Genomic DNA, 15,577 nt, shown 5'->3' on the forward strand with positions numbered 1-15,577 from the left:
CACACAGTATGTTTTCTGTTCCATATGGGGCCAGAATTTATTATCAAATTGTCTGTCTATTGTAGTTCATTGGTAGTCTCGGGGAAGTAATTTGGTTTTTGGAAAGAGCGTGGGCTTGGGAGTTAGAGGAGGTGGATTCTAATTCCGGCTCCACCACTTGTCAGCTGTGTGACCTTGGGCAAGCCACTTAACTTCTCTGTGATGATGGTTATGATATTTGTTAAGCTCTTACTATGTGTCAAGCACTGTGCCTCAATTACCACATCTGTAAAATGGGGATTAAGACCGTGAGCCCTTTGTTGAACAACCATACCGTGCATCTATCCCATTGTTTAAAACAGTGCCTGGCACATAGTAAGTACTTAACAAATACCATAATTATTATCATTTTTATTATTGTGGAGGTTTTTGTCTAGGAAATTCCCCTCAATACAAGAGGAATAAATTAAAGGGTGGGATTGGTTTGGGATTTAAGACAAAGTCACCCCCTATCATATGCACTGGATTTGTTGTCAGATGAAATGTTCCTTTGCTCTTGTTTTTTAAAAAAATTATATTTGTTAAGCACTTACTAGGCACCAGGCACTGTTCTAAGTTCTGGGGTAGATACAAGCTAATTAGGTTGGACACAGTCCCTGTCACACGTGAGGCTCACAGTCGTAATCCCCATTTTACAGATGAGATAACTACCAACATATCTACCAAACAGAGAAGTGAAGTGACTTGCCCAAGATCACACAGCACACAAATAGGGGAGCCGGGATTAGAACAGGTCTTTCTTACTCCCAGGCCCATGCTTTATCAACTAGGTCATGCACGAGTCCTTTTGTATACCACTGTAAGAAAAGTCATTCTTCTCTTGAAAGTACACTTAATCAGGGGACCTGCTTCAGGAGAAATAAGTACCTAAACACAGATGCTCCCTCCACTAGGTTCATTGCCAAAATCTCAGTTTAAAAATGGCTGAGAATGTCAGTTTTGGAAAGCTTGAGAGTCTTGCTTCATGCTTAACATGGGCAATGAAGCCTGTTATCAGAAAAATATTTCAACACCTCTGACATTCTTATTTCCTCGATGCTAGACTCTGCTTTCTTCAGCTGAAAGTTGCTTCCTACTTGGCCTGAAAGTTTTTCCTTGAGGTGACATTATGCTGTCTAGTTAGAGTTGATTGCTCCAGCTCATTTTCATTTTAGAAAAGCATGGGCATATCTATGTCAGCCATTCTTTCAAAGGAGGAGAAAAAACAGATTATCACCCACTACAGTATACTGTGTACCTGCAAATGACTGGTGTCCTGCACATTTTGGAAGAAGTTTAATGAGCGTACTCAGAGATGAAAAGTAAAAGGACAATGTGCTTGCAAAAAGAAAGCTGAGCCTGAAAGCTGAGCTGAGCCCAGTAAATTTCAGAATAAGAAGCAGTCTCCTGCTTTGTCTTTCTTTTGCTAACTCAGGTTGACAAATTGATTCTCTCTCTAAACTGTAAGCTTGTTGTGGGCAGGGACCGTGTCTGCCAACTTTGTTATATTGTACTCTCCCAAGGGCTTAGTACAGTGCTCTACATGGAATAAACGCTCAAAAAATATGACTGATTTATAGTTAATTTCTTTGTCTATGTAGGCACTTTATTTTATATCCTTGCTGTTAAGGACGCTAGAACATTTGCCTTTAAAAGCATGACTTTGAAGTACCATTATCAAAGTGCCATCTTTTTGAGGAGTTTTCTGTGAATTTCTGAAAATGACGAATTTCTGAACCTCATAGTTCAGTGTAGTCTGCATTGAACTACTGATTTTGGACTCAACTTTTCTGTATTTCTAGCCTCCTGTAAACAGTCTGATTAAACGGTATCTATGATGTAGCCTGTGGAAAGGGAATTAACTTGCTATCCCATAGTGAACACAGATTGAAACTATGTGACTTTCCCTTCACTGTAGACAGTGCCGCCATCTTCCCTCTCCCTCAAGCCCATAACCTTAGCATTATCTTCGACACATCTATCTAATTCACCATTTTTAATCTGTCACCAAATCCTGTTGGTTCATCTTCAAAATGGCTAAAATGCATCCCCTCTCCATCCAAACTGCTACCTCATTAATCCTAGCACTTATCCTATCCTTCATTACTGGATCAGCATCCTTGCTGACCTCCCCGTCTCTCCCCACTTCAGTCCATACTTCATACTGCTGCCCAGATCATATTTTCTATAAAAACATTCAGTCCATGTTTCCCCACTCCTCAAGAAAGTCCAAAGGTTGCTCGTCCCACCGCCACATCAAACAGAAACTCCACATCATCAGCTTTAAAGCCTTCAATCACCTTGCCCCCTCCTACCTCACCTCGCTACTCTCCTACTCCAACCCAGCCCACACACTTTGTTCCTCTAATGCCGACCTACTCACTGTACCTCAGTCTCATCTACCTCACCACCGAACCCTCGTCCACAACCTGCCTCTGTCCTGAATGCCCTCTCCATACCTGACAATGACTTTCCCCACCTTCAAAGCCTTACTGAAAGCACATCTCCTCTTTGAGGCTTTCCAAAACTAAGCCCTCATTTCCTCTTCTACCACTCCCTTTTGGACTTGCAGGCTTTATTCCCCCCACCATGAGCCCCATGGCACTTATGTACATATACCTAATTTATTTATATTAATGTCTGTCTCCTCCTGTAGACTGTAAACTCACTGTGGGCAGGTAACATCTGCCTACTCTGTTATATTGCACTCTGCCAAGTGCCTAGTACAGTGCTCTGCACATAGTAAGCACTCAGTAAATCTCTATGCACTCACATTCCATGCCCATATATGAACTTCCTAATTCTGTATCTTCCTTTGGTGACCTAAAGTGCAGGATGGATGTTCTTGGTCTTATTACATTCTCCCAAGTGCTTAGTACAGTAGTCGACAAACAGTAAGTGCTTAATAAATGCCACTGATGAGTGATTTACAGTTAGTCAACAATCCAGCCCCAAATTTGATTATGCACACCTTGACCAATATGACTGGAATTGTGGCAGCAACTAGGACTTCTGTTATCATTATTAATGATAATGATAATATTTGTTAAGCCCTTACTATGTGCCAAACCCTCTGTTAAGTGCTGGGGTAAATGTAGGATCAGATCAGACACAGCCCCTGACCAACATCACTCAGAGTTGTAAGGAGGGGGGGGAAAGGGTATTTAAACCCCATTTACAGATGAAGAAACTGAGGCACAGAAAAGTTTTGACACAGCAGGCAGCATGGTCTAGTAGAGCACGGGCCTGGGAGACAGAGGATCTGTGTTTTAATCCCAACTCCGCCACATACCTGCTGTGTGACCTTGGACAAGTCAGTTAACTTCTTTGTGCCTCAGTTCTGTCATCTGCAAAATGGGGATTCAATATTTGTTCTCCCTCCTACTTAGACTGTAAGACCCATATGGGGCCTGATTATCTTGTATCTACCCTAATATTTAGAACAGAGCGTGGCATATAGTAACCTCTTAACAAATACCATAGTTATTGTTATTATTGTGTCAGAGGTGGGATTAGAACCCAGGTATCCTAACTTCCAGTGCTGCACTCCATCCAGTAGGCCACACCGTCTCTCCTCGAATCCAACAGACAATTACTTTCCCCCACTTCAAAGTCTTATTGAAGGCACACCTCCTTCAAGATGCCTTCCCTGTCTAAGCCGTCCGATCCTTTTCTCCTCTTCCCTTCTGCATTGCCCTGACTTGCTCCCCTTTATTCATTCCCCTTCCCAGCCTTTCAGCACTTATATCCTAGCCCGTTGTGGTATATCTCTCTTTATTACTGTATTGTACTTTCCAAGCGCATGCTTTGTACACAGTAAGCTCTCAAGAAATATGATTGAATGAGTGAAGGAATGAATGTACATATCTGTAGTTGATCTATTTATATGAGTGTCTGTCTCTCCCTCTAGATTGTAAGCTTAGTGTGGTCAGGGAGTACGCCTGCTAACTCTGTTATATTCTACTCCCCAAACACTTAGTACTGTGCTTGCACACAGCAAGCGCTCAATAAATGCAAGTGACTCTTCTAGTTGGGCTCCTGGCTGGGCCAAGAATGGCAAGGGGAAAGCCAGCAAGGGACAGAGCAGAAGGTAGGAAGCATCACTGCTGATCACCCTGCCACTTCTGGCTTCCCAAGAATGGAATCCAGCAGGAGAAAAACGATCAAGTAAGAAAAGAAACCAACCCTGCTGCCGCAAGGAAAGGCTCAGAGGCGGCACTGTTGCTAAGAAATCCGAGGCCCCACCAAGATCCTCTAGATTGTGAGCTCACTGTGGGCAGGGAATATGTCTGTTTTTGGATTGTACTCTCCCAAGCGCTTAGTATAGTGCTTGGCACCCAGAAAGCGCTCGACAGATACGATTGAATGAAATGAATGAATGGCGTCAGAAGGAGCTAAAGCTTCTCTTTGTTGTTCCTGCCTCGGCTGGCCTGCTGTGCTCTGGAGATGTCACATTCAACTTATGTCTCTGTGTGCGCATCAGAATTATTTATATGACTGTCTCCCTTTGTAGACTGTCAGCTTGTTGTGGGTAGGGAATATGTCTATTATAGTGTTATATTGTCCTCTCCCAAATGCTTAGTTCAGTGCTCTGTAAACAGTTAGCACTCAATGAATACAAGTCACTGACTGACCATAATGGCTCTTGGTGATGAGTGTGTGTGCATGTGTATGAGTATGTGGGTGTTTTGTACATGTGTGTGCATGTACACCGGTGTGTACTGGGGCTGTGTGTATGTATGTGTGTACATCTGTGGGTGACTAAACGTTTTCTAGGAACAGGAAGGGAAATTGAGCACTTCAGGTATGTGTCTGCCCAGCCCCAGCTAAAGCCTGAGTCATTTTTCTAGTTAATTATAATTCAGATGTTTGCAGTGATTTCCAGGTTACAAATATCATTTGCCACTCTAATGAAATTGCTTCTATTAAAATCCAGGGCTACCGGAAAACATAGAATGGAAGTCCCTTTTAACAGTTCCAGAGGAACAGGCAGGGAAATGAAACCAACGTTACATATGGGCATTAAATGGAGCCTTCAAATACAATTAATATCCAGAGGGAAATGGACATGCCGGAATTTTGTGATGGAGTTTATTGCCTCCTAAATGTGTTTTCCCATATCTGCTTGCATGGGGACCATTCTGAGGATTTATAGCATGTGCAATTGCAAAATAATTTCATAGTGTTGCTGCATGTTTCCTGATTAGTGAAATGTGCTTTCCCTTTAAAGTAATAGACCTCATTTCTTGATTTCCAGTGCCCTGGGTTCTTATTCACTGAATCTTGAAACGTAGAAAAAACTGTATTTTATGTAGATGTAGCTCAGACCCTGACAACCTCGATAAACCTTCTTCGCCCCGGCCAACCAAACTACTAAATATTTATCTTCTTAGTTGTCTATGACTGCGAAGGAAAACTAATAAAATAAACTAATGAAATAAAGTAAATATAAGGAAAACTAATAAAACTAATAAATACTATAAATAATGTATAAATGTATTTATGGCTATGAAGGACAGATAATATATCTATATGTATACCTTTATACTTATATACATACACTATGTAGATATATAAATATTTATATTTATAATATATAGTAATAACAATTCTGTCTGTCTCCCCCGATTAGACTGTAAGCCCGTCAAACGGCAGGGACTGTCTCTATCTGTTGCCGACTTGTTCATTCCAAGCGCTTAGTACAGTGCTCTGCACATAGTAAGCGCTCAATAAATACTATTGAATGAATGAATAATAATTATATATATATATGCTGTCCTTAGTAGTCACTGACAACTAAGAAGATAGTAAAGTTCATCTACAACTGCTTGTGGAACCAAAATGGCCAGTCTGTGATTCACAGTCCTGGCCCCATTGGTCACACAAAAAATAGTCCCTTGTTGTGTATTTGGATGTAACGTTTGTAGCACCTAGCACAGTTTTGTTTTGTTTTTTGCCTCCTCATCTGTCTTTCCATCCTAAGCCTTTGCTCAAAACAAGCCACTCCCTTTTTGATGAAGGGCACCTTGCTGCTCTGTCATCAGAGGTTGACTCCCAGTTTTCAGCTGGGATGAAGAACCATCTGAGCCTTTGTTTCATGGCGTCCTTAAAATGCTCTTCTGCCTTCCTTGTTATCCATTTCCCAATTCCAGCCCTATCTGGGTACTCCGCTGTCTCTCATTCCCCGCCCACGTCCCACATGAAAAGCATGTAGTTTCCGTGTCTAAAGGCTATGTTCCAGTTGGTCCCCTTCTTTTTTTTTTAAATGGTATTTGTTAAGCGCTTACTATGTGTCAAATATTGTTCTTAGCGCTAGGGTAGATACAAGCCAATTAGGTTGAACAGAGTTCTCAGTGATAATAATAATTGATAATTGACGGCATTTGTTAAGCTCTTACTAGATTCCGGGCACTGTACTAAGCACTGGTGTGGATGCAAGCTGATCGGGTTGGACACAGTCCCTGTCCCATGTGGGGCTCACAGTCTCAGATGAGGTAACTGAGGCACAGAGAAGCAAAGTGACTTGCCCGAGGGTACACAGCAAACAAAAGGTGTAGCCGGAATTAGAATCCATGACCTTCTGACTCCCAGGCCCATTCTCTATCCACTATACCATACCACCTGCGTCTCTTAGTCTAAGTAGGAGGGAGATCAGGAGAAGGGAGGCACAGAAAAGTGAAATGACTGGCCCAAGGTCACACAATAAGCAACAGGCAGAGACAAGATTAGAACCCTGGTCCTCTGCCTACCAGGTGCGTGCTCTTTCCACAAGGTCAGGCTGCTTCTGGATAAGCAGCAGATTCCAGCTCCCTGCAAACAGAAGTAACAGTAGTGTCACCTGCCCCCTGCCCCCATTTCTCCCTGGGAAAATCTGGCAAGGCCTGGGCCACTTCCCACGCACAGGGCCTCCAAGCACATCTCCTCCAAGAGGCCTTCCCTGACTAAGCCCTCATGTTCTCTTCTTCCATTCCGTGAGAAGCAGCGTGGCTTATTGTCAAGAGTATGGGTTTGGGAGTCAGAGGTCATGGCTTCTAACCCAATTCCGCCACTTGTCAGCTGTGTGACTTCGGGCAAGTCACTTAACTTCTCTGTGCCTCAGTGATCTCATCTGTAAAATGGGGATTAAGACGGTGAGCCTCACATGGGACAACCTGATTACCTTATATCTACCCCAGCACTTAGAACAGTGATTGGCGCATATTAAGCTCTTAACAAATACCATCATCATCATCACCTTGCACTTGATTTGTACCCTGTATTCACAACTCCCTCAGCACCACAATAATAATAATAATAATGATAATGGTATTTGTTATTGTTAAGCACCCACTATGTACTCAGCTTTGGGGTGGATACAAGTATATCAGGTTGGACACAGGCCCTATCCCACGTGGGGCTCACAGTCACAGTCCCCATTTTGCAGATGAGAGGACTGAGGCACAGAGAAGTGAAGTGATTTGCCCTAGTTCACACAGCAGAAAAGTAGCAGAACTGGGATTAGGACCCATGATCTTCTGACTCCTAAGTCCGTGCTCTATCCACTAGGCCATGCTACTTCTTTTATATACAGCACTTATGTACATACCCAATTATTTATTTATTGAAACTAATATCTGTATTTTATGGTGTTTATTATGTGCTTACTACATACCAGTTACTGTACTAAGCGCTGGGGTAGATAAAAGTCAGTCAAGTTGGACACAGTCTGCGTCTCACATGGGGCTCAGAGTCTTCATCCTCATTTTACAGATGAGGCACGGAAAAGTTAAGTTACTTGCATAAGGTCTCACAATAGACAAGTGGCGGGGCCATTCATTCAATTATATTTATTGATAGCTTACAGTGTGCAAAACACTGTACTAAGCACTTGGGAGTGTACAGTATAACAAATAGACACAGTCCCTGCCCACAATGAGCTCACAGTCTAGAGAGATTAGATTCCACTAATGCTCTATCACCCTCTAGACTCTGAACTTGTTGTGGGCAGGGAAGACAGCCACCCACTCTGTTATATTTTACTCTCCCAAGTGCTTAGTACGGTGCTTTGCACACAGTAAGCGCTCAACAAATCTCTAAGTGTTCACACTTAGAGATGCAGCATGGTCTAGTGGATAGAGCACGGGCCTGGAAGTCAGAAGAGCCCGAGTTCTAATCCTGGCTCCACCATTCGTCCACTGTGTGACCTTGGGCAAGTCACTTCACTTGTCTGGACCTCAGTTACCTCATCTGTAAAATGGATATTATGACCATGAGCCCTACGTGGGACAGGGAAGGTGTCCAACCCTATTTTCTTGCTTCTTCCCCAGCACTTAACAAGTACCACCATTATTATTATTAAATACCATTTTTGATTAATTGATTGGTTGTGAGAACCTTCCTGGGGAAGTCTTACTTTCTCTGTGCTTCAGTTCCCTCATTTGTAAAATGGAGATTAAGCTTGTGAGCCCCACAAGGGACAGGGACTGTGTCTAACCCGATTACTTTGTATCTACCCCAGCGCTTACTAAAAGTGCCTGGCAAATATTCATTTGTTCATCCATTCAGGCATATTTACTGATTGCTTAATGTGTGCCGAGCACTGTACAAAGCATTTGGGAGAGTGCAATTTAACAATAAACAGGCCGTTGTTGGGCAGGGATTGTCTCTATCTGTTGCCAAAATGTACATTCCAAGCGCTTAGTACAGTGCTCTGCACAGAATAAGTGCTCACTAAATACAACTGAATGAATGAACAGACACATTCCCTGCCTTAACAAATACCGCAGTTATTATTATTGTTAGTATCATTTCCTAACTGAAGGCTTGAGGCGGGAAGACGAGGGAAAGGGTGGAGGAACAGAAGCTCTGCTCTCACTGGCTGCCGTTTCCATGGCAACCCCTCCACAGCTCCATCCCTGACCACCTCCACCAGTGTGTCTTCCAGGCTCAGCCCAGTTCAGCCCTGCTCGGACACCAGCCCGATCCACTAAGTTCAGTTCATCTGTGCATGGCATAATGGATGGAGCATGGGCCTGGGAGTCAGAAGGTTTTAGGTTCTAATCCCAGCTCTGCCACATGTCCACTGTGCGACCTCAGGCAAGTCACTTCACTTCTCTGGCCTCAGTCACCTCATCTGTAAAATTGGGATTGAAACCGTGAGCCCCCCACGGGACAAGGGAATGTGTCCAACCCGATTTGCTCGTATCCACCCCAGACCTTAATAAGATGTCTGGAAGCAGCGTGACTTAGTGGCAAGAGCACGGGCTTGGGAATCAGAGGTCGTGGGTTCTAATCCTGGATCTGCCACTTATCAGCTGTGTAACTTTGGGCAACTCACTTAACTTCTCTGTGCCTCAGTTCCCTCATCTTTAAAATGGGGATTAAGACTGTGAGCCCCACATGGGACAACCTGATTACCTTATGTCTACCCCAGTGCTTAGAACAGTGCTTGGCATAGTAAGTGCTTAAGAAAAATCATTATTATTATTGTTATTATTACATAGTAACCACTAACAAAACCCTAATAATTATTATTTATTGTCCTTGAAAATGCATGCCGAAATCCTCTATCGGTGCCATTGGGAAAGTGCCTTCCATTAAGAACTAGGTGACTTTGCAGGTTTTTCTCAAGGAGCTGTTTGTTTTTCCCTTTGCACATCCAGCCTCCCACGAGAAAAGTCAGCCACTCTTTCATTTTTCATACTCCTCCGAGGCCCTGAGAAGCTCTGGAGCTAAGTCTTCTTGACTCAGAGACCTTGAAATTGGACATTTTATTTTACAGCCCAGCTCAGCACCAAAACAGCAGCTTCCAAACCCACTCATCTAAGTAGAGAAGCCCCAAGGATTATCTGTTAGCAATTAAATATAAAGTTCAGGATCCATGTGTGCTCTGTGGCCGTTAAATTCAACAAGGGAGACAGGTGATGCTGAGCACAAGAAGCCAGCTTACAGTGCTTTACTATGAAAGAGAAGAACCCTAATAACTAGTGATAACAATAATAATAATTATGGTACTTGTTAAGCACTTACAGGGTCAGGCACTGTATTAAGTACTGGGATGGATGCGAGCAAATCAAGTTAGACACAGTCCCTGTCCCACGTGGACAATACCCATCTTACACATGAGGCAACTGAGGCCCAGAAAAGTTAAATGACTTGCCTGAGGTCACACAGGTAAGTGGCAGAGTCAGGATTAGAACCCATGACTTTGACTCCCGGGCCTGTGCTCTATCCACTACGCCTCAGTAATAGAAGTAGTGTTGTAGCATGATCTAATGGAAAAACAGGGGCCTGGGTTTCAGAAAATGTGGGTTCTAATCGAGGCTTACCACATGTCTGCGTGTGACCTTGGACTAGTCACTTCACATCACTTCATCTCAGCTACTTCATCTGTAAAATGGGGATTAAGACTGTGAGCCCCATGTGGGACGGGGATTGTGTCCAACCTGATTACCTTGTATCTACCCCACTGCTTATTATAGTTCCTGGCACACAGTAAGCGCTTAACACTACAATTATCGTGATTACTCTCCCAAGTGCTTAATAGAGTGCTCTGCACATAGTAAGAGACCTTGAAATTGGACATTTTATTTAGTCCTCAAATAAAGTACTCAGTAAATACCATTTTATTTAGTCCTCATATTAAGTACTCAATAAATACCAATGATTGGCTGATTGATAATGGTGGTAGTAGTAGTGGAAAAAGAAGAAATATTATTTATTAAGCACTTTACTGTGGGCACAACACTCAACTAAGTACTAGGAAAGATACATAGGTGAGTGTTAGACCTGTGTTAGAGAGTTAGAATAAGATGGGGAAGAGTTTGGCAAAGGACAAGATGTAAAAGATGAAATCAGTCAGTCAAGTTTATTTATTGAGCATTTACTGTGGGCAGAGCACTGTACTAAGCACTTGGGAGAGTGCAATAGAACAATAAACAGACACATTTCCTGCCCATAACGAGCTTACAGTCTAGAGGCTGCAGTGATACAAAGACAAAAAACAACAAAAAAGACCAAGTTGAGGGTCTGACAAGTCCAGTGGTCAAGGGGAATAGGAGGAAGTTGAGGCCGCTGCCCCCCAGGTCATCGAGGGTCCCGTTGCATCCAAAGCCCCCTAGAATTGTTCAGTGGGTAGAGAGCTCACGTTGATGCTGTTTCAATCCCTAGGGACTCCATATGTTCAGCTCATTAAAGGCAGGAAAAATGTCCACCACTTCTGTTGTACTCTCCTAAGCTCTTAGTACAGTGCTTTGCACATAGTAAGCCTCAGTAAGTACCATGATTGATTGATTGATTGAAGGGGACAGACTTTCCCAGTGGCTGCCCCTACTGTCCGGAGGAAAAAGAGGCCTTGGGGTATGTACATTTCTGCATTGGAATGTTAATGCTCCAAAGGGAGGACTTTTGAATGAGATACAGAAAGCCTCAGTGGGGAAACTAGGTCGTTTGCAGTGGTGATGCATTGGGAAGCTGAGGTGCCTTAAACAACCAATTATCAACACGTGATGAGCTTGAACAACCCCTTGCATAAGCAGTGGCCTTTATGGACTGAATGATTCCTCCAGTTCTTTTCACCTCCCCTTCGCCAAGTGATTTAACTGTGTCTCGATCGAAAAACCTGTAGGTTTTAAGATGGTTCGTTTCTGAAAATAGTTGCCTGTACTTAAAAATTCTGCAGATATTCTTGTTGTGCCCAAATCAGGGCACTGATTATCGCATATGTATTCAAGTTCCCAGTATTGCAGCTTGCATTGAAATTTACCTTTCAAAAAATGTATGAGTTGCACTGAACTCAAGAACACTTTTGGTTTTAATGGAAACCTAATTGACTAGAGTTAGTAATGCGGTTTTACCTGCCTTGATCTCATCCTTCTGTTCCCCCCAGAAACTCACTGCAGATGGAAGAGAAGTGGGAAAACTAATTTAATTAGATGTTGGTTAGGGATTGAACTTTCAAAGCTCAATTTGGACGATCTGGTGTATCGTAATAGTTACCAGTCAGGTGCCTCTGGCTTCATTCTTAATAATAATCATATTTATTAAGCACTTACTATGTGCCAAGCACAGTTCAAACACTGGGGTGGATTCAAATTAAACAAGTTGGACACAGTCCCTGTCCCACAGGGAGCACAGTCTTAATCCCCATTTTACAGATGAGGAAACTGAGGCACCGAGAAGTGAATTGACTTGTCCAAGGTCACAAAGAAAACAAGTGGTAGAGCCAGAATTAGAACCCATGACCTTCTGTCTCCCAGGCCTGTGCTCTATCCACTATGCTATGCTGCTTCTCTTTCGTTCTATTCTCATTTTGGGCAGGGTAAGAGCTAAATCAAGAAGTAACTCCAATATATTTAAATCAGATAATTCAATTAATTTAAATTAATTTTATTTAAGAAGATAATTTTGGAGAAAAACTAGGAGAAATATTCAGATTTCCTCTCCAGAACTCATTTTTAAATCCAGGTATTCTCCTAAGAGAAGACTCCGATTAAAAATAGAAGCCCTATCTTGAAAGGCCAATTTTTTGGAATGACAGAAGAAACTGTCATTTCTGTTCAGCTGGTGACAAATGCTGAGAATTATTATGCATATTTGGACTTGTTGATATTGTATTTTGAAAAATATTGCATGACATTAATTCATTTGAGGTGTTTGGGCAGGAAATGTGTCTGTTGTTACATTGTACTCTCCCAAGTACTGAGTACATCGCTCTACACTCAGTAAACGATCAAAAAATACGATAGAATGAATGAATTGTATGTCCTTGAAAACCCTATATAGGTTTTAATAATAGAAGTGATCAGCTTTTACAGGATGAATGAAACTTGTTCTTAACTGGTTGAAACGTAGAACCCTACAGTTCCTTGTTTTCCTTTTTATGTTCTTTTAGTGCCTTTAGTTTCATCTCTCCATATCTGTCTGTCACCAGTCCCCTTTCCCCTTTTTTATTTTTAGATTTTCAGCCCTCCAAGAGACAGGGACTGTGGATTCTTTCCCAGTGTTTAGTACAGTACTCTGCAAATAGTGTTGAGGTTAATAATATATTTTATCATTCCAGAGACAGAGTTTAGAACCGTGCTTGGTACACAGTAAGTGCTTAACAAATACCAATACTATTATTATTACCATGGTTAATTGGTTGGAGTTGCACAATAAATGGCTAGTTGCACATAGTTTATATTTTTCATCAATTGTTGGGGGGAGCTGAAAACTTTACAAAAGAGTATGTTGAGCTAGCAGCTAAGGTAATGGCCCACAGCAAACACAAGGAGAAGCATGGCATAGTGGATTGAGTATGGGCCTGGGAGTCAGAAGGTCATTGGTTCTAATCCCAGCTCTGCACTTGTCTGTTGTGTTACCTTAGGCAAGTCACTTAACTTCTTTGTGCCTCAGTTCCCTCATCTGTAAAATGGGGATTAAAATTGCAAGCCCCATGTGGGACAACCTGATCACCTTGTATCCCCCCAGTGCTTAGAACAGTGCTTTGCAAAGGTAAACGCATGTAAGCCCCATGTGAGGTAGGGACTGTCCAACCTGATTACCTTGTGTGTACCCCAGTGCTTAGAACATAGTAACATGGCACATAGTAAGCACTAAACAAATGCTATAATTATTATTATTAATAAAAATTAGTTCTTTGCAGTTCTCTCTTACAAAAAGCCTTGGGAGGATAATTTACGTCCCATCTAACTTTACATTTTGGGCCCTCCAGAAGCAGCGTGGCTCAGTGGAAAGAGCACGGGCTTTGGAGTCAGGGCTCATGAGTTCGAATCCCAGCTCTGCCACTTGTCGGCTGTGTGACTGTGGGCAAGTCACTTAACTTCTCCGTGCCTCAGTTCCCTCATCTGTAAAATGGGGATTAAGACTGTGAGCCCCATGTGGGACAACCTGATTCCCCTATGTCTACCCCAGCGCTTAGAACAGTGCTCGGCACATAGTAAGCGCTTAACAAATACCAACATTATTATTATTATTATTATTATTGTTTTAATCATTGTTATCATTATTATTATTGTTGTTAAATGCTTACTTTGTGCCAAGCACTGTATTAAGCCCTGGAAAAGATACCAGTTAATCAGGTCTGACACAGTCCCTGTCCCAAATAGGGCTCACAGTCTAGAGGAGAGGGAGAAGAGGTATATAATCCCCATTTTACAGATGAGGAACTGGCTTTTTAAGATAGGAATTCATTATAGAGCTCAGAAATTAACTCAGTTGCAATTCTGATCCTATGTCCGACTTGCACTGTGTCAACTCTGCTGCTTTGTACTTTCCTAAGCATTTATTATAGTGTTCTGCACTTGCAGTTTTGGACAAGACTATTCATCTTTCAAGCTTCGGTATTCCCGTCATCAATCAATCAATTAGTGGTATTTGTTGAGCTCCTATTCTCTGTAGGGCACTATATTTAAGACTTGAGAAAGAACAGTAGGATTAGTGGACCCCAGTCCCTGCCCTTAGAGAACATTCTTCTGCATTCTTCTGTGTGTAGAGCACTGTACTAAGACTGAGAAGCAGTGCCCTAATGGACTAATGGAGAAGCAACGTCTCCTTATGGATAGAGGAGGGACCTAGGAGTCAGAAAGATCTGCGTTCTATTCCTGGCTCTGCTATATGTCTGCTGTGTGACCTGGGGCAAGTCACTTAACTTCTCTGCGTCTCAGTTAACTCATCTGTTAAATGGGGATTAAGATTGTGAGTCTTGTGTGAGACAGGGACTGTGTCCATCCTGATTACCTTGTATCTGCTGCAGCACTTAGAACAGTGCCTGGCATATAGTATGCATTTAACGAATACCATAAAAAGCAGTGTTGTCTAGTGGATAGAGCACAGTCCTGGGTGTCAGAAGGCCCCGGGTTCTAATCACACTTGTCCGCTGTTTGGTCTTGGACAAGTCACCTAACTTCTCTGTGCCTCAGTTACCTCATCTGTAAAATGTGAATTAAGACTGTGAGCCCCATGTGGAACAGGGGACTGTGTCCAGCCCGATCAACTTGTATCGATTATTACTATTGTTAAGTGCCGTCAAGTCGTTTCCTATTCATAGCACCTCCAAGGATTTACTTTCTCCAGAACGTCCTGTCCTCTGCCATAATCCACAACCTTTCTAGCGGTTCTTCCGTTCTCGTTGTTATGGTCTCTATCCTTCTAGCTGCTGGTCTGAGAAGCAGAAGCAGAAGTGTCTTAGTGGAAAGAGCACGGGCGTGGGAGTCAGAGGTAACAGGATCTAATCCCGGCTCCGCCACTTGTCAGCTGTGTGACTTTGGACAAGTCACTAAACATCTCTGTGCCTAGGTTCCCTCATCTGTAAAATGAGGATTAAGACTGTGAGCCCCACATGGCACAATCTTGATTAGCTTGTATCTACCCCAGTGCTTAGAACAGTACTTGGCACGTAGTACATGCTTAAATATCATTATTATTATTATCATTACCCTGGTGCTTAGAACAGTGCTTGGCACATAGTAAGTGCTTAACAAATACCATCATCACCTCTGTACTAAGCCCTGAGGTAGATACAAGGTAATCGGGTCTCATGTGGAGCTCAGAGTCTAAGTTGGAGGAAGAACAGATATTC

General features: G+C 42.6%; 1 protein-coding gene across 1 annotated transcript in view; it reads left to right on the plus strand.

The window, feature by feature from the left end:
• Window positions 1-15,577, plus strand: part of L3MBTL4 (L3MBTL histone methyl-lysine binding protein 4) — a 437,216-nt gene that overhangs the window by 302,485 nt on the left and 119,154 nt on the right. The gene's annotated exons all lie outside the window — the stretch shown is intronic.

Source organism: Ornithorhynchus anatinus, chromosome 5 (assembly GCF_004115215.2).
Source record: "Ornithorhynchus anatinus isolate Pmale09 chromosome 5, mOrnAna1.pri.v4, whole genome shotgun sequence".
Taxonomy (NCBI): domain Eukaryota; kingdom Metazoa; phylum Chordata; class Mammalia; order Monotremata; family Ornithorhynchidae; genus Ornithorhynchus; species Ornithorhynchus anatinus.